This window comes from Monodelphis domestica, chromosome 8 (genome assembly GCF_027887165.1).
Source record: "Monodelphis domestica isolate mMonDom1 chromosome 8, mMonDom1.pri, whole genome shotgun sequence".
NCBI classification, from domain to species: Eukaryota; Metazoa; Chordata; class Mammalia; order Didelphimorphia; family Didelphidae; genus Monodelphis; species Monodelphis domestica.
Window position 1 is genome coordinate 45,216,573 of NC_077234.1, and position 23,240 is coordinate 45,239,812.

Below are 23,240 nucleotides of genomic sequence, written 5' to 3' on the forward strand. Positions count from 1 at the left end.
TAGCAACGGTCACACATTCGATGACAGTTTCATCAGCTCACATTTCCCAACACTTCCCCTGCCCTTGCATGAATCAAACATTAAAATCCTTTCCCTACCCTTTCCCTAAAGCTACTAACTCATTGGTAAAGAAAAAAAGAAGATAGAGAGGTATCTAGCAAGATGATTTACTTTCTTATTTACATTTTCTGATCTGTTCCTTAGTTGCCCAAAAACAAACATCAAGGAAAAAGAAAGGGAGGCGGCCTCTGGGTAGAAGAATATTGCTCTCCTCTGCTCTGATCTTCAGACAGTTCAGGGCAATTGATCTACCTACGTGGCACTGGCCACCCTACTATATTGCATTATATAAAAGTCAAGGAGGGTGGGACTTGGAGCATATCTACTGTGGGAAGGGTTGGGCTAAAGGGTGTCTACAGTCCATATTGCCTCCCATGAGAACTGATAAAGAAAACGTATCTGGAACCAGAAGAGGACTTAGTGTCTATCTGTTCTCTCTCCTCTCTCTCTCTCTCTCTCACACACACACACACACACACAAAAATGGAACCCCTGGGAAGGTGAAATACTTGCCCCAAAGCTCACACAGATAACAAGAGAAACTGGCAAGAATAGGACCCTGGTTTTCCCCTCTCTAAGGTACTGAGTACTTATTTTCACAAGTTCTCCTTTCTTCTTTATTGTTGAAATAAGCCTTCTTCTTTGTGTAAGAGGTAGAAACCATGGGTATATAATGGTGCTTCCAGAAACAAAGGATGTGAGGTTGATTTTCCTTGGGGTTTTTTTCTTTGTTATAATGAAAGTCTGAGGGGCACCTAGGTGGGCTCAGTGGGTAGAGAGCCAGGCCTGGAGTCAGGGAGCCAGACACTTCCTAGCTGGGCAAGTCACTTAATCCCCGTTGCCTAGCCCATACCTCTCTTCTGCATTGGAACCGATACTTATCAAAGTAAAGGAGGGAGGGATGGCTTTAAGCCTTTACCTTACATTTTGGAATCAATACTGTATATTGGCTCCAAGACAAAAGAGTGGTAATGGCTAGGCAATGGGGGTTTAGTGACTTTCTCAGAGTCATATAACTAGGAGGTGTCTAGGGTCAAATTTGAACCCAGGACCTCCCATCTTTAGATCTGGGTCTCAGTATCCCCCCTCCAGAAGATAAGGATTTTTTTTTTAAAGGAAGAAGTCTGGAGCAGGATAGGGTATACTAGGAAATAACTGATATAAAAACAAAAGATATGACATGGATAAAACATCTTTTTATCTTAAATATAGTGTGTCAAGGCAACTTAAATAGAACAGTATGTCAGAGGCTGAATTGTCTGTCTTCTTTTGGGCTCCAAACTGGTTGTACCTGTTAACCTCTCTCTAGGGCATGTGATACAGAGGGAAGGTCTGGACTTGACTTCCCGTTCCTGTCACCAGTTCATAACAACCATCCTCCTCCATGATTGTGTGCCTTGCTAAAGGGAGACAATTCCAAACTTGATAATAAGCATTGGGATCCTCCCACTGAAAGTGGAATCCCAGAGAACCTGTTATGCAATTTATTTAATCATCAATTAATTCTAATTAATGCTTCACTCAGGCTTGTCCTTTTACTCAGCATAAGAGATCCTCTGTGTGTGTGTGTAACAATGACCATTGGTCTTGCAGAGCCTATTTTGTCATTAAAACTGCAGTGCCCAAATTAGTCACTCAACAAATATTTATTAAGTGCTTACCAGGTGCCAGGCATGGTGCTAAGAGACAGAAGTGCAATACTTGGGGAAGAGATCACAGCTATAGTTCCAATGGATGACAGCTAAGTCATGAGGCTTGATCATGAGTATTATCATTCTGAGAGCAATACTCTTGGTCAAATGACCCCAAGCAGAAGCTGAAATGTTTCTACATCATTAAATAGGCTATTTTGCAATAGTTTTGACTATTATAGTACAGCTTGGCTGTAAGAGAAGCTCATCCCAAAGAACTATAAGTGAGTATGAGAGAAGAGCCTCCCATAAAACCATGTAAGTGAACCCACACCCTATACATTATGATGTTATGTGATTACCTCTGGATTTTTGAACATGGCTAATGGTGAAATTTGTTAGAGAAATTTTGTTTTCCTTTTTTTCTTTCTCGATAGGGGCAGAAGGTAGAAGGGGAATAAAGATAAAATAAATGTTATTTAATATTTTTAATAAAATGATCTTTTTAATTTTTCCCATGATTCCATGATTCTTGTTGTCTCCTTCCCCTTTTCCCTCCCACAGTTAACAAGCAATTTCACTGGGTTATACAGACATTATCACTCAAATCCTATTTCCATATTATTTATTTTTGTAATAGAGTCATCTTTTAAAAACCAAAACCCCAAATCATATACCCAAATAAACGAATGATAAATCATGTGTTTTCTTTTGGATTTCTATTCCCACAGTTTTTTCTCTAGATGTGGATAGCATTCTTTCTTATAAGTCCCTCAAAGTTATCCTGGATCATTGCTTTGCTTTAGTAGCAAAGTCTATCACATTTGATCATCCCACAATGTTTCAGTTACTGTGTTGAGTGTTCTCCTGGTTCTGCTTATTTCATTCCACATCAGTTCATGTAGGTCTTTCCAATCCTTTTTTTTTTTAAACCCTTACCTTCCATCTTGGAGTCAGTCAATACTATGTATTAGCTCCAAGGCAGAAGAGTGATAAGGGCTAGGCAATGGAGGTCAAGTGACTTGTCCAGGGTCACACAGCTGGGAAGTGTCTGAGGCCAAATTTGAACCTAGCACCTCCCATCTCTAGGCCTGACTCTCAATCCACTGAGCCACCCAGCTGCCCCATAGGTCTTTCCAATTTTTATAGAAATCAAGCAATTCATAAAATGATCTTTTTAAACTCCAAACCATTTATGATGGCCCTCAAACTCCAAAGTTTAAATCTTGAAGTGTGGGAAATAACAATAAAACTCACATTAATATAGTGCTTTAAGCTTTCCAAAGTTCTTTTATGGACTCTGATTCTTATCATAACCCTGTGAAAGACGTGCTCTTATTTATCCCCATTTTATAGAAGAGGAAGCTTAAACTCAAAGATGTTATGTGAACTACTGAGGGTCACAAAGCACATTGTGTATGAAAATAACATTTCAAAAGTAAGGATGGGGGTCTCAAGATTGCAGAAATCAAAGTAGCCCTGGGACTGCAGATTTAGAAGTGAAAGGGCATTAGTTTAGAGGTTATCAGATCTAGGCTTCTTGTTTTACATAATAGGAAACTGAGGCCAAGAGAGATTAACTGACTTACCTAGGATCCCACACCAGAAAGTGGCAGAGCTGAGATTTGAACAAGTTCTTCACAACTCCATCCAACATTTTTTTCAACTGAGTTACATTGCTTCTCTCTTCAGGGATGACTGATATATCAACTTGTGATTGATTTCAAAGGCCCAGGAGACATGTTGTTACCTGGGGAACTGAAAGGATATATTATCAGAGGTCAAAGATAACTACATCTCAAGGAAACTTGGCTACCATTCATTGGGTCTGTGCATTTCAGAAGTAGGGATGGAGGTCTCAAGATCATTGAGCTAAAGGCAGCCATGGGAATGTACCCTTCCATTTAGAGCTAGAAGGACCCAGCTAGATAACTAGCCAATAGGAGTCATGTTTCCTGTGGCTGTTGCTGAAAAAAGTAGTCCTTTACTGTGCCAATATTTTTGTCAGTGCTTTGGCTGAAGCCTTAGAAATCAAGTTTATCAAATTTGCATGGCATATCTGGGATGGCACATAACAGGAAGAGCATATTATACTTTGGATCTTATCTCAACTTGCGCTGCTCATGATAAAAGTGAGATGGACTGAAATGTCCCACAAACCCTGCCAAGTAGCTGGACACAATCAAAGAACATGGAAACAATAACTTGGTGATTAGAATGGGGCTATCTTTCATAAACGACACATGAGTTGCTTAGATTCCCAGTTAAGAGAAAACATCTTTAGACATAACCCAGGGCTTTGGTTGGAGTCTCTGGACAAGAAGACAGTGGGGTCAATTTCTCAGCCACCCAGGACTAGATTCAAACAAAGCTCAATTTCCACACTTACTGCCTTCCTTAGAGTCTGCACAAAAAAGAGCAAATCTTGACCTAAAGATGCCCCAAGGTGTTTCACATATCATTAGCATCTGTTTACCTGGAGGTTTGCTCCCTCCTCCTGCAGTAGACAAAAAGGGGACAAAAGTGACATCAATTCCCTGGAGACAAGGCAACAGCAGCCCAAACAAACAACCCCTTGTTTAGTAACTAATCCAAATTAAAAGCATTCCTGAGAATCCCTACCCCACTCTCTCACTCTCTGCCTTTATTTACCATACCTCCTAACTTGTTGTCTTCATTACTTATTTAAAAATCAAGCTACTCTGTTACTATTTTCTCATAATAAAGCTTGTTTCCTTGGAATGGAGTCAGTGTGAGCCATCAATCAATTCTTTGGATTAGACCCAATTAGTATTAACCCCATCAAAAGAGTAGGCAAGTAGACCACTCTAAAGATAATGGCAGTGTATACTCTGCTAGTTTTGGATGAGGACAAAGAAGTAAAGAAATTCTATGAACAATTTAAGAAGATCTTTCAGAGCAAGTCAACATATCTTGAGATTCTGTTTCTTCAACACAAAGATAGGCATTGAGTAAGATGATTTTTTAAAAAGTTGGAAAATATGATCTGAGATCAAGAAATAAAAGGTCAAGGGCTTATAGACTATTTCAAATCCTTGGATCTACATGTCATGATTTTTTAATGAAGAAATTCCAGAGGAAGTAGGTATGGAAGATGTCAACAAATATCACCAAAAAAAAAAACAAAATTAACTTGGTTTGGCAAAAACAAATGGGAACCACTGCAGAATCAGTGGTTTCATATATAATTGATTGATTAGAATAATTGATTGGTTAGAACAAATGACATAATCAACAACAAATTAGAAGAAAGGATAAAATTGGAAGACATTATAATTACAACCCCAACCCAACTCGTGCAATTTAAGCACCATAAGTTCAAGGACAAATTTGATTTTGTCTTTATAGCTCCAATACTTATGTGGCTCCAATATGTATGTGGCACAGAGTAGGTACTTAATTAAGGCTTATTGATTGATTGAACCTAATTAAGCAAGTTGTTGACTCTGAAACATGAAAAATGTATAAAAATAATGCCATTGCCTACTATCATTTCTCAAAAAAGCTTGTTGTTCACTCATTTTTCAGTCACGTCTGACTCCTTCGGACTCCACTTGGGGTTTTCTTGGCTAAGATATTGAAGTGGTTCATGATTTCCTTCTCCATTTCATTAAACAGATGAAGAAACTGAAGCAAACAGGGTTAAATGTCTTGTCCAGGGTTAATGGCTAAGAAGTGTCAGAGGCCAAATTTGACCTCAAGAAAAAGTCTTCCTAATTCCAAGCCAAGCACTCTATCAACTGTACTACTTAGCAACTGTAAAACAGTTGCCACAAGGAGAAGTCCTGAATAGTCCAGAAACGAACTCCCCAGCAAACATTTGATCTTCTAGGGGAAGCACTAAGCAAAATATTAAGGAGGAATAGTGTGGTATTAAGTAGTAGCCTCCAAACTTATATGATTGTGCTCCCCTAGTAGGAAAAGAAATATTTTGAGCATGTACTTCCAAAGCATGTATTTATTTCTTTATAAATTACATAAGGGCACTAAGGTACAATTCATCTCTTTCCACTAAAAAAAAAAAGGAGAAAAGCATGTAGTAAGAGCTCTGCCATGAAGACAGAATCCATTTTCTCAGAAGAGGTTACTTTAGCTCCAAGGTGATCTAGGAGTAGACATCGTAGTGAGAAGGGAAGAGGAGGTCATCAGGATTTTCCTAGTGGCACCTCCATAGTTGCTATTCTGGATATCCAGGTAGCAATGCTAGGTGGCTCAGTAAATTGAGAGCCGGTCCTAGAGACAGGAGGTCCTGGGTTCAAATCTAACCTCAGGCACATCCTAGCTCTGTGATCCTAGGGAAGTCACTTAACCCCTATTGCCTAGCCCTTACCACTCTTCTGCCTTAGAACCATTACATAGTATTGACTCTAAAATGGAAGGTAAGGGGTTTTTTTGTTTTTGCTTTAAAGAGGGAATTAGACTAGATGATATCTTCAGTTTCTTTCAAACTCTAAAACTAAGATCCACTGAACATGGATCCAAATTTAAGGTTTTAATAGGAATAAATATAAAGGTCTATTCTTTAGTTTCAAAAATAAAGTAACAAGATGGGAAAGAAATGCTTGGTCAAAAAGTTTATCTGGAAAAGACCAACAAGTTTCAGCGGATTGCAAGTTCAAAGAGTCAACAATGTGACATAATGAAAAACAGTAAAGTCTTCCTAAGCTTCAATGAGAGGCATAACATCTAAAATCTCTTGCCCTGTTGACTACTTTTGGAGTACTGCATTCAGTTTTGAACATCACATCTTACGAAAGATATAGACAGACTAGTTTATATCCAGAGAAAAAACTAGCAGGATAACAAAAGGACTAGAGACCAGAATATTAGAGCACCTCTTGGAGAAATTGGAGTTATTTCAGATCCTACAAAAATGAAATTAGTTGCTTTGAAAGGTTTCCTGTCTTGGAGGTCTCAAGTTAGATAGTACTTATGAGAAGACTTGGGGGAACGTGGTAGCTGTTTTCAAGGATGTGAAGGTTCATCAAGGGGATTAAACTTGTTCTGCTTAGTTCCAGAGGACAATTGGGTTGAAATGCAGAGAGGTAGATTCAGGCTCTATGGAAAGGAAGCATTTCCTAAAAATAAGTGGTAGCCAAAGATAAAAATCCAAAAGATCCTTCTAGAAGACAGCAGGCTTCTTCTTCCTGGGGATTGTCAGATGAAGTCTGGATAGCCTCTTGTTGAGTATGTTGTGCAGAGAATTCCTATCAGGTACAGTTAGACTAAATGCCTCGGAGGCTCCTTCCAACTCAGATTCTACGATAGCAGTTTAAGTCCCCAGAGTCTCCTGGAAGGTAGAAAGAGATTTGTTCTTTCCTAGAAGCAGCTGGTATCATGCAAATAAGACTTCCAAGAAGGTATCTGATAAGTTTAATCCAAACAATTAAGACAAAAAAGGACAGAACAGTGAGAAAAAAAAAGATGGGATAATAAAGGAGGCCAAAGGATATCTCCCCACTGGTGCTCTCCTCTGCTATTGATCAAAGCATCAACTAAGATGTTCAAAGCCATGGTGAAGACTTCCTCATCTCTGCTTTATAACCTATTTTTAAGGCAACTGAAATCCTGGGAAATGTGTAAATACTTCCATACTAAAAAGAAAATGTTATTCATGAAATATATTTTGAAATACATTTAATAAGTACATGATTTAAACATAAATAAGCAAATTAGGAAAGCATGCAATACTTTACCTCTCATGCTGGGAGCCATCAGACCACGATGCCTTGACAGAGTCACACGTGGTAGCTGGGGAGACCACAGAGTAGTCCTTGGCGAGATGTGACTGCCCACCCAACTCCCTTTACATGACCTCTTTCATCAGTGCCCCTTAACTATCAATTGGAATGATTATTATTCCCCCTAGTCTCAAAAGAAATAATACAAGAGCAAAACAACTGCACCCTAATTCTCCAAAACATCACCAAAAGATCAGACCCTCAAACCCAATCCCAAAAGACTATCGTGGGTTAACTTTTACTTTTAGGTACATAATTCCCAGCAAAACCGCAGCTACAGGCCAAGCCCAACACTTTCTCATGAAGCCAGCACACAAATCAATCATAGAGGCTCACACAATACATACAGGTACAGTACAGGTACACTAAACTTCAATATGCCTCAGTGACTCAATTACATAAATCAGTAACTCAAACTCCCTAGTAAGCCACCTGTGATGAAATCATTTATCTTATATTCTGTCTGTAATCACAATACAAAAATATAGAATGTTAATCAAGTGATTTAAAAGTTAATGTATCACTTTTCCAATTATCTCTCTTTGAACATGTGTTAGGTAATGTATTCTGCCTGCCAAGAAAATGGGTATAAAAATAAAAACCAAGCCTGGTTAGATGCAAAGCAGTCCCATGGATGTAATGATTACGCTGTCTTCCATTTGTTATTTATTTTATTTTATTCATTTTGACTGATTGTTCGCTACCTGTCAGGAATCCTGGAGTCGCAAGTGGGGCTGAACCCTGACCGAGGCACTCTCAGATCTATGGTTAAGGGAATTTATGACCAATTGAGATAGAGAGCATCACAGAATAGAAAATAGATTTTGATTACATTAAATATAAAGGATTTTGCACAAAAAAGACCCCAATACAACCAAGATTAGAAGGAAAAGAGGAAACTAGAGAAAAAAAGATTCACAGCAAATTTCTCTGATAAAGGTCTCATTTCTCAAAAATAAAGAACTAAGGCAAATTTATAAGAATATGAGTCATTTCTTAATTGATAAATGCTCAAAGGACATGTACAGGGGAAGAAATCAAGCTAGCTATAGTCCTACAAAAAAATGCCCTAAGTCACTATTAACCAGAAAAACAAAAATTACGACGACTGTGAGATAATACCTCACTTCCATCAGATTGGCTAATATGACAGAAAAGGAAAATAAATGTAGGAAGGAATGTAGGAAAATTGAGATACTAATGCACTGGTTTTTTGTTTACTCGTTTGTTTGTTTTCAATAAGCCTTCCCTTCTGTCTTAGAATCAATACTAAGTGTTGGTTCTAAGGCAGAAGAAGAGTAAGGCTAGTCAACTAGGATTAAGTGACTTGTCCAGGGTCACCCAAGTAGGAAGTGCTGAGACCAGACTTGATCCCAGGATCTCCCAACTCCAGCACTAGTGCTCTATATCCACTGTGCCACCTAGATGTCCCTACTAAGGTATTGTTGGTAGAGTTGTAAACTGATCTAACCATTCTGGAAAGCAATTTGGAACTATGCCCAAAGGGCTATAAAACTGCATGCCCTTTGGCCTGTAACTCAAAGAGATTTTTAAAAGGTATAAAGGGAAATATTATAAACAAATTAAAAGAACAGGGAACATGTAACTTATTTGATTTATGAAAAGAAGAATTTATGAATGAATAAGAGATAGAAAGCATTGTGAAATATAAAATGAATACTTTTGAATACATTAAATTAAGGAGTTTTTGTACAAATAAAAAGCCAAGATTAGAAGAAAAGCAATAAGTTGGGGGTGGGGAATTTGTGTACAATTTCTCAGATAGAGTTATAATATCAAAAATATGTTGAGAACTTTGTCAAATATATGAGTGTGAACCATTCCTAAATTGATAAATGGTCAAAATATATGAACAGTTTTTGTATGAAGAAATCAAAGGTATATATAACATATATATATATATACAAATATATGAATAATTGCCTAAATCATTACTCATTAGAGAAAAGCAAATCAAAACAACTCAGATACTATCTCATACAGATCAGATTGGCTAAAACAATTAAAAGGCAAAATGACAAATATTGGAGGGGATGTGAAAAAATAGGGATGTTAATACATTGTTGGTGGAACTATGAACTGATCCAACCATTTTGGAGAGCAAGCTAAAATTATATTCAAAGAGTTCTAAAACTGTATGTAACTTTTGACCCAGTAATACCACTATTGGGTTTATTTCCTAAGGTGATCCAAGAAAAAGGAAAAGAAACTATATATTCTAAAATATTTACAGCAGCTCTTTTTGCAGTAGCAAAAAATTGGAAACCAAAGGGATGTCCATCAATTGGGGAAGAGCCAAACAAGTTGTGGAATATTATTGTGCCATAAAAAATGATAAACAAAATAATCACAAAAAACCTGTAAAGACTCATATGAAGTGATACAAAGTGAAGTAAACAGCGAGGAGAATGTTGTATTCAGGAACAATAATGTATGGGGGTCAACTGTGAATGATTTAACTATTTTCACCAAGGCAAGGATCCAAGACAACTCCAACAGACTTATGATGAAAAAGGATATACACCACTACAGAAGGAATAGACAGAAACTGAAAATAATTTCTTCACTTCATTTCTTCCATGAACTTTTCTCTAGTATAAGCAATATGTGTCTTGTTTCACAACATAGGAAATATGTTTCATGTTTCACAAATGGGGAAATATGTATATTTGATAATATTGTATATTATAATAATAAGTATAACATATAATATTACTTGCCTTCTTGAGGGGAGGGAAGAGAAGAGGAAGAGGGGGAAAAGAATGAGATAGATTTTGGGATATAGCTAATATGAGAATCTTTTCTCTTGGATAAAAATATTTATTATAATTGATTACATTTACAACAAATTATGTGTGTCATATTACTGTCATGTTACATATATTGTGTCATAAATAAAAATAAATGGTAAATAAAAGTTATGCTTCTTTTAACATAATCCAAGATTGCTTTCACTTTTTTCACTGCTATAACATGCCACTAAGAGTGTCTACAATGCACTAAAACCAAGAGGATTTTTCAGATTACTGTCCTAACCATGCCTCCTTTCTATTGCAAAATCGATTTGTTTCTTCTAGAAGCCAAGATTTTATTTTATTTTATTAGTCATCCAGCCTCAGCTTTTTTTTACCAATTACATATAATAATGAATTTCCACTCAAGTTTTCCCAAGTTAAATGATCAAAATTACCTCCTTCCTTCCCTCCTCTCCCTCCTTCTAGTGCTGGCAGGTGATTCAATCTGGGTTATACATGTATTATCATGCCAAAATTGACTTTTTATTCCAGTGTGAAAATTTACATTTATCCCCACTGAATTTCTTATTAAATTTAACCCAAAAGTCTAATCTGAAAGATCTTTAGGGATCCAGATTCTATTGTCCAGTGGATTAGTGTGGTACCTCCCACCTTAGTGGTGCCTGAAACTTGATGAGCTAGCCATTTTCTCTTTTTCCAAGTCACTGGTAAAAATATTTAACAGCCCCAGACCAAATCCAAATCTCTACTGAAGAAGTCTTGTCACCTTTATATTGATAAAAATATATCAATATGTCAATTCTGATATTCCTCTATCAATAATTACACCTTCTTGCAGAAGGTGATTTTTTTAGCTCAAACTTTAAGGAAGTTAGAGAAGTCAGGAAGGTAGTGATTAAGAAGAAGTCCAGGTTTGGGGTACAGCAAGTGAAAATGCCCAGAGTAATGAGATACAGTGTCTAGTTCAAGGAAGAGCAAGGATGTCAATGTCATTGGATCACAGAGGTAAAATAAGACTGGCAAAATAGGAAGACACTAGTTAAAAGAGGAACTTAAAAGTCCAACAGGATTTGATCTGGAGACAATGAGAAACCACTAGAGTTGATTGACTTGGCTAGTTGGGTAACAAGTCTAGATTTGCAAATGTTTTATCTTCTTTTTGATCAATTTTTTCCCCTTCAAGATAGCTTTTTTTTTTAAGCCTTTTATGTTGTCCATAGCTTCCCTTTCCATTCTGGTCATTAACATTCTTGGCACTGTCTTTGCAGGAACATGGCACTGTCACATTTATCCTAGTATCTAGCCTAATTGTACATTGTTGAAAATCTAAATTGATTGGTGAAGTCCACATAGTATCTTCAAACAAATAATATTTTTTCTTCATTGGAATAATTTACCTTTGTGTCTTCAGAATGATTTCTTCAGAAATTCATTCTTAACCATTTATTATTCCTCCAGGTTGGCTTGGCCCAATAGCATTTTAGTCCATGAGGTCCTCTCCATCTTTCCTCTCAACCCAAAGACATCAGTTTTCCCAGAATCTAGCATGTAAGTCATATTATAGCTGAATTTTCTCTCTTCTATTACAAATTCAAGGAGTATAGTCACTTCTCCATGTTAAAGAGCACCATATTTTTTTTTTCTAATTTTACAAAGACACTCACCATCAGCATTGACAGAATATACAATTTCCCTAGGGCACTTAATGTATGATTGAATTTGCAGTGTTATATTTGTTTTTTATGAATCAATTTGGCAGATAGCTGTTACTTAAAATTATTGAACTACCATCAGAATCTCAGAGTTGAAAGAGAATCCAGTGGTCATCTAATCCAAATCATATTTGGAAGAATCCCCACTGCAACATATTTCACAAGGAATCCTTTGTCTTTTGCTAAAAGACCTACAACAGAGGGTAAACCCAATCTTTCCCAAGGAAGCTCATTCTACTTTTGGACATCTCCAGTATTTAGAATGGTTTTCCTGATCTCAAATCTAAATTTACCTCAATATAAATTCTGCCCAACATTCCTAGTCCTGTCCTCTGGGGCCAACCAACCCAAATCTAAACCCTTTTCTTCCTAATCCCTCCAGAGGAGGTGCCTATTTACTAAAAGCCAGTAAATAGCATACAGACACAATAGAGTCAGCTCCTGATCTTCCATGTTAATGTTGGGAAGAAGAATGGATAATCAAAAAGTAATTTGTACCATATTCACTTTTGGAAACCAGTCAGTCTCCCATACAGTCAGAGAGACAACAGTCACACCTCCACTAAGTGCCTTGCTTTGATCTCTTTTTGACTCATCAAATAATCAAAGCTTGATTACTCTGTTTAAGCAGATAACTTGCATTTTTCCCACTAAAGATGGAAATGTAGCAAAGGAGCCAAGTCAGAAAAGGGAGTAATAAGGCTTGGAAGGACCAAAAGACTGAGAAGATTTATCTCTGTTCTAGGAAAAGGATTCTATTTGATGCTGCTCCCCATTTGGAAAAATAAGGTAGAAAATATGAAGTTCCAACCCTTCCTTCCATCGTTTTAATTTCATTAATTCCTACTTGTTAGGCAGGTGCAAATAGCTCCAAAAAGTCCCTCCCATCCTTTCCTCTTCATGCTCTTCTCTGAATATCCTTTCATTTGCATTTCATCTTCCCCATTCTTCTTTCTTCCTCTCTTCAAGTGAGGAAGGAAAGAGTTCCAGGTATGAGGTACAGCAAGTGAAAATACTTGAGTAATAAGATAGAATGTCTAGCTCAAGGAACAGCAAGGAAGTCAATGTTACTGGATTACAGAGATATAAGAAAACTAGCAAAATAAGAAGACTGGTTAATAGAACACATTAAAAGCCAAACAGAGGATTTGATCTGGAGACACTAAGAAGCCACTAGAGTTGACTGACATGGCTAGTTGGGTGAAAAGTCTACATTTGTAAATGATTTATCTCCTAGGTGGCACAATGGATAGCGTGCTGAGTCTGGGGTCAGGAAGAAATACCTTCATGGGTCCAAATCTGGCCTCAGACACTTACTAGCTATGTGACCTTGGGCAAAGATCACTTAATTCTCTTTGCCTCAGTTCCTCCTCTGTCGAATGAGAAGGAAATGGCAAATTACTCCAGTATCTTTCTCAAGAAAACCCCAAATGAGGTCACAGAGAGTCAAACATGACTCAACAACAACTATAACAACAAAAGCAAATACATTATACTCCCAGGATTCTAGAAAGTATTTCTAAGGAGTATAAATTATTTGGGGCCAAAAAAATTTAATTACTTTAGAGTCACAAGTTGTATTTTCATAGCCATTGCCAAGTAAAGGCAAGTGCTTTAGAAGACTAAATCAGATTTGGGAAGAAGTGGAAATCAAGATCCATTAGAGGCATAACCAGGTCTTTGACTCAGGTCTTCCATCCCTGACCCTAATTTTCCTACTACTATACCATTTCTTTCTGATTTTCCCCAGCCCTGACCCAGTCGACATTGAATGATGCATAGAGTAAAGCACGAGAAGCTTGCAACCTAGTTTGGGATGTGTTTTTCCTCTCCTCTCAGGTAAATTAGGAAACAGGAATACCGTGCCTAAGCAAATCTTGGATCAGATCTGTTCTTGACTTTCTAGCCCATACCCTTCATGACCATTGCTTCTTCTGGTTCATTCCTCAGCTCTGCTTGGGTGGGTGGAGAGGGCAAAGAGGGATAGAGTTCTCAAACAAACAAAAAATGGGAAGAAAATGGAAGGAATCATAAACAGGATAGCTTCAAAAGTTACATGTGGAATTTAGCATATACTTCAAAGAAAAAGCAAACTCTACATAATTAAGATTCCACTGCATGTACAATCCCCTCCTTCTATTCTACAATGTAATGAAAATGCTCGTTTTATTTGGTGGTTAAGGTCAGAATTTTCTTAAAAACAAAAGTAGAACTCTGGGCTTCTGCTTCCCAACCTTTTCAAATATGAGAACTTTTTGGTAAAAATTATGTACCTTCTTATCTGATTGTCCATATGTACTTACTACCCAATGAGTGAGAAAATACAGGATGACAAAAGGCTACTGTGAATTCAGTAATGCTTTTAAATGAATTCACATTTGAGGCCTCCTACAATCCAGTTTTTGCCCATCCTTCCAACCTCATTTCATACTATTACTCTCTCATAAATTCTACAGCCCACCCAGACTAGACTCCTATTTCTCAAACTCAGTAATTCATATACTTTTGTTGTTGTTCAGTGGTTTCAGTCATGTCCAGCTATTCGTGACCCTACAAGGAATTTTCTTAGCAAAGATACTCTAGTAGTTTGACATTTCCTTCTCCAGCTCATTTGAGAGATGAGGAAACTGAGGCAAACAGGATTATGTGACTTGTCCAGAGCCACACAGCTAATAAGCTGCTGGGACCAGATTTGCACTCAGGAAGATGAATCTTCCTGACTCCAGATCCAGTATTCTATCCACTGTGCCACCTTGCTGCCATCCATGCATTTACCCTCCATGCTTTATTGTTCAATCAGTTTGTACTTTTCTACCTATGTACATGTAATAATCCACATTAGGTAGTAAGTAAGCTCACTGAAAGCATTCCCAGTTCTTTTTTTAAATAATCTTTTATTTTTTTACAATTACATATAAAAATAATTTTAATATTCATTTTTTTTAAATTTTGAGTTCCAAATTCTCTCCCTCTTTCCTTTCTCTCTTCTCTGAGAAGATAAATAAATTGATATAAGTTTGTATCTCCAGTTCTCAATACAATGCTTGGTACATAGTAGTTTCTCACTAAATGTTGCTAATTGATTGACAGACTGGCTATTGCACAAGATGAGTATTTATTCAGTCTCTGAAAGGTAAGTTTGTGTATTATGCTGAGTCATTTAATGGAATGCTGATACCTCCCACTACTGGCCCATTATTTGCACTGTATATTTTATTAAAGGTTAATGAAAAATCTGAATGGTGTTGCTTATTTTGCAAATGGACTTCAAGACCTCTTGTCATAACTCTGCCAAAGGTCCCCCAAGAATCAAATGCAAACAGGTTAAGAACCTCCACTTGCATGGAGCCAAAGGCTTTCCATCTATGCTCCATGAGCACTTTGCAAATCTAAACAGTTTCCCCAGATTTGAAGCAAGGGAGTGGCAATTTCCTTGCAGTCCATATCAGTGACCTTTAAGCCACTCTGCCACAATACTCCAGACCTACAGGAATGTATGCCATATGCTAAAGGACTATGTAATATTCCTAGATGGTCACTCATTGTTACAGAAAAAATTTTAATTCAAGTCTAGGTTAGAATCAATGTTCTCTGATGTCCCTCCAACTCCAAGATTCTATGAAGATTTTATCTCAAAATCCTATGATCTTAGGATATTTCATCACTTAGAGGAAAAAAATGGATCCCCCCAAAAATATTTCACATCATTCCCCTTTCTGCCTCCAGCTTGATTGAAAATCAGTTGTACAGTAAGTTCCAAAATCCCCAAATGAACACTCCCAACCCTTGGTGGAGATGGCATCTGGAAAAATCACTGACTCACAAATTTCTTAGCATTTCTAATTACCGCGAATGTCAAGAGAGAAGAAACATGTCCCTACATGACTGCAGAGATGGATCATAAATTGAATACACTCAATGGCAAACCAAGAGTAAAAGTCTAGTGTCTCTTTTACTATGTTTGCAAGCCTGGAATTAAATGGGATTCTTGCTTTCAGAAGCAAGCTGGTGTACTCACAGGCATGGAAAAAAACATAAAATTAGAGAATTATCAATGAACAAGAGAAGTGTAAACAAAGCCTTCTGGGCAACCACAGGTGCCAAAGAGTAATTACTTTTTAATTAAAAATATATCTGATATCTAATCAAGTCAATAAGAATGTATGAAGTGCCTACTGTGTGCCAGGCATGGTGGTACATGATGGATAGAAGGATGGGTCCCAAATTTGAAATACTTAATCTGGCCTCAGAAATTTACTGGCTCAGTGTATAGACAACCCCTCTCTGCCTCAGTTTCCTCATCTGTAAATGAGCTAGAGAAGGAAATAGCAAACCACCCCAGTATCTCTGCCAAGAAAACCCAAAATGGGGTTACAGAGTCAGACATGACTGAAATGAATGAACAACACTCAGTCCTAGGATGTATGATGCATTTGTAAAGGGGTGCCTCAGCTTATCCTTAGTGGAGCTCTCCAGCAGGACTTCAAGTATCCAGAATGGCCAAGAAAAAGGATACAAGGATTGTAACCTGAGGGACAAACTTTGAAAGGAAAGAGAATACAAACAAGTCTCCCCATGGAAAGTAGAATTCTGGAACATTCCTGAGAAAGAATCCAAACTGGAGTAGTGTGATGTCAAGGAATGAGGTCCACTAAGTAGAAAGATGCTAAGTAAGGTATAGCCTAAATTCAAAAAAGAAAAACGCAGAGGACTAATTCCAAAGAGAAGGGGAAGGAATCCCTGATTCTGAGCCCAGGTTAATCCATCTCTAAAGACTACAGAAGGCAGCTTAGTGATGCAATAGTTAGAGTGCCACATCTGGAGTTAGGAAGACTTGAGTTCAAATCTACCTTCAGAAACTTACTAGCTGTATAACCCTTAGCAAGTCACTTAACCCTGTCTGCCTTAGTTTTCTCATCCATAAAATGAACTGAGAAGGAAATTACAAATTCCTTTAGTTTAGTATCTTTGCCTAGAAAACCCCAAATGGAGATCATGAAGAGTAAGACATGGCTGAACACTAACAAAGGACTATAGGAGATCTCATCTCAGGTACTCTACAGAGAAGTATAGTATACAGAAAAGAAAAGGAAGAATAACTCCCTTTTTCTTTCTCTGTATATACACGGAGAGAATTTTCCCATCTTTACATGTTTTTCTGGAAGGGCAGGACCTTCCCAATCCACCACCCCACGAACTGTAAGAAATGAAATCTATTTGTGTATTAAGACAGAATTATTTTACAGCTTGACTCTCTCCTGTCACAGATATTATTATTTTTATGTTTTAATTAAATGTTTTTGCTATTAATTATTAACTCTTATAGAATATGGGAACATAAGAGGGTTATATCAGTGAGTCTCAGGCCATGATTTGAATAACAAATTATATTGAAAACACTATTCTGAATGTAAGAAAAGTAATACATTATCATAGACTCAGTAGCCTCAGAAAACTTCAGGGGCCTAGTGTTCACATAATCATATAAAATCTGACTCGTATAATTTTATGAGAATTTCCTGAAAGCACGGCATGTGTGCCTCACTTTTATGGAAGGCTAAAAAGCAACCTATGATGATTATTCAAAGTTGGGAAATTTTCCAAGTGATATCTTCCAGGGGACTATAGCCTATATGATGCAAACATTTGGCCATGAAAGCATGAGGGGAAGTCCAACTGTGCCTCTTCAAAACAAATCTACTTCATAGGTACTATAAAGAGGACTCCACCTCCCTCAGTGTTTGCACACTAAGAATCAAACAGGAAGAAGAACAAAAAGGAGACTTTTAGTTCAATGTTAACAATAAAATGAAGCTTTGACTGTTGATACCCACTGTCTGTCTGATCAAGAACGTTACTGCTGATCTTTCTCACTTTGGCTGCAGAAATAGTTTCATTTTCATATTCTCTGTACTGAGACCTAAAAGTTTAGAAATCTCAAATTAGAACTGAAATTTCAAAAAAATATATAAGAAAAAAAGGAAAAGAAACAGAAAATTAATGAATTGATTTTTTTATATCAGAACTGAACAAGGTATTAGAAGACCAATATTAATTCCCCAAGAGGTCTTCCTCAGAGCCATAAGGAGGAAGGGAGTGTAGGAAAGAGGAGAGGGAGGGCAGGATCAATTTTAGAAGTATTTGAATGGCTGTAGAGTTGTGGGGAGATTAATTACAGCCTCGGATGAAAGATATGATCCTCAGTTAGAGGTGTGCTCATACATGTTTTACAACTGACTCTCCAGGGAAAAATATATATATATATGTGTATATATCTATGTATGTATGTATGCAGGATATGCTTTTAAGCTTAATCTGTATATTAACACATTTCTCATTTTCTTAAGTCCAGTCAATCAACAAGACAATAAATCAAGCCTTGATTTGTAGTACTGGTTGATTTCCAAGGCATAAAGGCTTGTACAGAAAATTTGACATTTGAATGATCAAAGGATATTAAAAGGTAGTTTTCAGATGAAGAAATCAAAGTTATCAATAACCATATAAAAAAACTTTTTAAATAACTCTTGATTATAGAAATGCAAATTAAAACAATTCTGAGGTATCCCCTTACACCTATTAGATTGGTCATTGTAACAGTAAAGGAAAATGATAAATACTGGAGGAGATGTGGCAAAATTGGGACACTAATGCATTGTTGATGGAGATGTGAATTGATCCAATCCTACTAGAGGGCAATTTAGAACTATGCCCAAAGGGCTATAAAACAATGCATATCCTTTGATCCTAGTGATCCTAGTGAAAACTAATGATGCCACTACTGGGTTTGTATCCCAAAGAGGTAATAAAAGAGGGGGAAAGGACCTCCTTGTACAGAAATATTATAGCAGCTCTTTTGTGGCAAAGAATTGGAAAGTGAAGAGATGTCCATCCACTGGGAATCACTGAACAAATTGTGATATATGTTGGTGATGGAACTCTATTGTGCTGTAAGAGATGATGAATAGGATGATTCAGAAAGAGATGGAAAGATGAAATGATGAAGACTGAAATGAGAAGAACCAAGAGAACACTGTACACAGTAACAATAATCTTATGGGATGATCAATTGTGAAAGACTTAACAACTCTCAGTAATACAGTGATCCAGGACAATTCTGAGGGACTTATGACAAAGAATGCTCTAGGACTGCCACAGAAAGAATTGGTAGAGTCAGAATGCACATTAAAGTATATGATTTTTCACTTTAATTTATTTGAGTTTTTACTTTGGGTTTTTGGTTTTATATGATTATTCTCTTCAAAAATGAACAATATGGAAATGTTTTGCATGATAATGATGGATAACCCAGATCTAATTGCTTACCAGCTACAGGAAGAGGGAGAAAAGAAAGGGAGAGAGACAATTTGGATCTTAAACTTCAGAAAACTTATGTGGGAAATTGTTGTTACATGTGATTGGTAAAATAAAATATAACATAAAATATAATAAGATAACAAGGAAAAAAAAGAAAAATTGACACTGGACTTTTATGAGCAGGTAAAAGATGGCTCCAGCACATCCTTGTTGCCAATACTCCCACCAAATTCTTCCTTCTGTGATTCTCTCTAGGTCAGTTCCTAGCTCTTTGGTAGGACAAGGTATTCTAGGGTATAACCTAGGATGGGATAAGCAATAGATACTCCCTCCCCAGCCCCTTCTTCCCTTCCTGGCCCAATAACTTGACCCATATAACTCCTTGCTGTCTAATCGCTGAGACAGAGAATCAGTGGATCATATATTCAGAGCTGAAAGGGGCTTAGAGGGCATAGAATCATATACTTTGAGCAAAGGGGACCTGGGAGAACATCTAGTCCAGACTCATCATTTTACACATGAGGAAACTGAGATCCATAGAGGAAATAATTTGCCCAAGATTACATTTATAGGTAACATCAGAGTTTAGCTATGACCCCAGATCCTCTGATGACAGAGTCAGGATTCTTTCTTTCTGAAGTACCACACCGCATGGTTCCTGGCCCTCTGGGGAGAAATGAAAGATAGAAGGGATCCAGTCTATAGTCCAGGTTTCAAAATTTGCAATACCTTTGTAAAACTTGATATTTCTCAATAATATCATAATAAATTGTGCTGCACCCCAAAATATGGGCCAAGGAGGCTAACATAGGTATTTGGTAGAAATTGGGGGGGGGGGTATTCCATAGAATAGACATGGGAAGCTGTGGAAGACAGCAAACCTCTCCTCACCTTTCACTTCTTCCCAGTCCCTAAACTCAAAGAGAAGCCACATTCAAAAATGAATGTTTTGCTATGTCTGCCATGCCATTAATAAAACAGTCATGGAATGGTTGCATTCCAGCCAATCAAAGAGAGTAACTGGGGCAACTTCACCTTTTAAAGAGTCGTTTCTATGGTTACAAAGATAAGATAAATGGGGAAGTGGAAAAAGGGGTCAGGAGAAGGAAAGTCAAGTACTTCTAAGCAGCATGATGTAAATGTAATGAACCAGAGGGCGGCTCCAAGCTTATCTGAGTCCAATATTGCATGAGCAAATAGTTACTAGAGCCCAGAGCATATCTGAGCTAATGTATCCACATGATCTAACCCGGAAAAGTCACAGGGCAAAAAAAAATATGCTGTTACTGGATCTCATTTCAAGGCACCAAGCAATTCAGTTTAGCATTTATTCAGGTCCTACAGTGTCCAGGGCTCTGTATTAAATGTCAGGGGTACAAAGACAAAAAGGAAATACTCCCCTGCCCTCTTGAAGCTTGCGTTCCTGGGGAGGGGGGAAGGAGGGGGGGTCACATGAACACAGATAAGTCAGGGCAATATCTATATTAAAAATAAAATAAAATGTTTTTAATCAGAGATGGGCCCATAGATACAGAGACAGAGACAGCAAGAGGAAGTGAAAGACAACAAGAGAGGCAACCACTACAGGGATCAAGAAAGATCACTATGTCCCTATACCTAAACCCACAGGTAGTCCCTGAGTGAAGCACTGACAGAAGCAAAACCAATTAGCAAGGACACTGGGGTCATGAGGGAGCACTTGTGGAAAGGTATGGAGGCTTGAGATGGAAAAAATGATGAATGGCTAAAGATTAAGTTGACTGATACAGAGAGTACAGAAAGAGAAAATTCAGGATCATGAGATCTTAGATTTGTTGCTTAAAGTGACCTTAGAGGTCATTGAATCCAACCTCCTCATTCTACAGAAGGGGAAACTAAGTCAGAGAAAGCGATTTGCCATGGTCATGCAGCTCATAAGCATTTGAGGTAAGATTTTAACATAGGCCATCCTGAATCTAAGGCCAGTGCCATATAAAATAGGCAAGGAAAGATATCCACATTGTGAAGGGCTTCAAATACCTGGCCAAGGGCTCTGTGTTATATCCTGTGGAAGGTAAAGAATCATTTAAGAGATCCAAGAAGATGTTGACGATGGGAGGAGGTAGTAGGAGAGGATGGAAAGAATATGAATCATGGAGCCATGGAAAAATCTTCTGACTTCCGGTCAAGATGGCGGCATAGAAGCAGTGAAAGTTCAGACCTCGGAAACTCTTCCTTACTGATCGCAGAGTGCTCCTAGGCCAGCGAAATTCAAGCTGAACAACAGGATAGACCTGGGGAACCCTCCTCCTGGACCTGGATCAAAAGGTACCACACCCCAAAAGCCAGAACCCTAGATCACTCGGATCTAAGGGGTAGGCAGAAGGAAGGTCCCAGGACCCACCCACCCCCAACCCAGAGTGCTGAGCAGCAGGAACCTCAGGGCTCTGAGAACTCACCTTGAAAGCAACCTGAGCCAGTCTCTGGGGCACCCAACAAAGACGGCAGGGAAACATAGAGAGAAGGAGGAAGCCTGTAGCCCCCTGGCTGGGTCCTTCCATCTGAGTCTCAAGGGAGGTCCCGGCTTTAGGGCACCAGCTGAACCCAATCCCATCAGGAGCCCTCAGAGCTACTGAAAGGACAGAAAACTCAGGGCTGGCAAAGGGTTTGCTCCGAAGAGCTTACCTTGAAAGTAACCCGGGCCAGACTCCAGGCATTCAACACAGACTGTGGAGGAGGAGGTTGTTTTTTTTTTCCTTCCTTTTTTTGGCTCAGGGATCATTCAGCCCACACCACCTGAACCTAATCCCATCAGGAGCCCTCAGAACTTCTGAAAGAACAAAAACCTCAGTGCCGGTGAAGGGCTTACCTTGAAAACAACCCTGGCCAGTCTCCAGGCATTCAACACAGATTGTAGAGGAGGAGGTTTTTTGCTTCAGGGCTCATTCGGCCCAAACCAGGTGAACCTAATCCCATCAGGAGCCCTCAGAGCCCAGGCAAGCCATGACCCCTCCCCCTTAGAGAGCAGGGTCTTCTGAAAAAACAGAAACCTAGAGGTGAAGTCAAGATGGCAGCCTAGAAGGAGCATAGACCTGGCAGCCTGGCCAGAGCTTTAGAGATCCTCCATATTTGTTCCAGCCGTCCAGGAAGTTTAAAACTCAGAGTAAACCCAGCCCAACTACGCTGAACTCAATCCCATCAAAAGTCTCCAGAACGCAGGGAAGCCCAGGCTCCCCATCCATCTTCATTGACTACTGGACTTTAAGCCAATCAAAAGCCTCCAGAGGACAGGAAAGCTCAAACCCCCAACAACCCTCCCCCAGAGATTACACCAAGAGATCTTCTGTTAAAGCTCCAAGAGGGGAGACCAATAGAAGTCCCCAAAAAACAAAAAAAAATGAGAGGAACAAGAGCACAGAAAAATAAAGAAGTAAAGAGTAAAGAAGGGTTGAATTTGAACAAACAACAGAAACAGAAGAAAGAAACTACAATAGACAGCTACTACTCAGCAAATGGAACAGAGGGGGAGAGATTAGCAAAAGATAAACCAGAAATCCCAGTGAATTGGATACAGGCTGTGGAAGAACTCAAAACACAACTAAGAGAGGCTAAAGACAATTGGGAAAAGAACTTAAAAATTAAGATAAGTCATCTGGAAACAGAGGCACTTGAACTAAAACAAGAAAATAGTGTCCTGAAAGCCAAAATCATCCAGCTGGAAAATGAGGCAAAGGAGAAGAAAGACGAGGTGAAGAGGATGGGAAAGACGATCTTCAAAGAAAATCAGACCAGAAGGAAAAAGACGACCAAAAAGCCAGAAATGAAATCCAATCTTTAAGAACCAGAGTAAAACAACTAGAATCAAGTGACCTCACAAGGCAGCAGGACACTATAAAACAAAACAAAAAGAATGAAAAAATTGAGGAAAATGTGAAGCATCTCATTCACTAAACAGACGATTTAGAAAATCATTCAAGAAGAGACGATTTAAGAATAATTGGA

The 23,240-nt window shown here is 38.2% G+C and overlaps 1 long non-coding RNA gene across 1 annotated transcript in view; it reads right to left on the bottom strand.

The window, feature by feature from the left end:
- Positions 1-23,240, bottom strand: part of LOC103096586 (uncharacterized) — a 141,739-nt gene that overhangs the window by 58,898 nt on the left and 59,601 nt on the right. Inside the window, exon 2 of the long non-coding RNA XR_008914013.1 lies at positions 3,281-3,449. This is a non-coding gene — a long non-coding RNA (uncharacterized LOC103096586). The remainder of the gene's footprint in view (positions 1-3,280; positions 3,450-23,240) is intronic.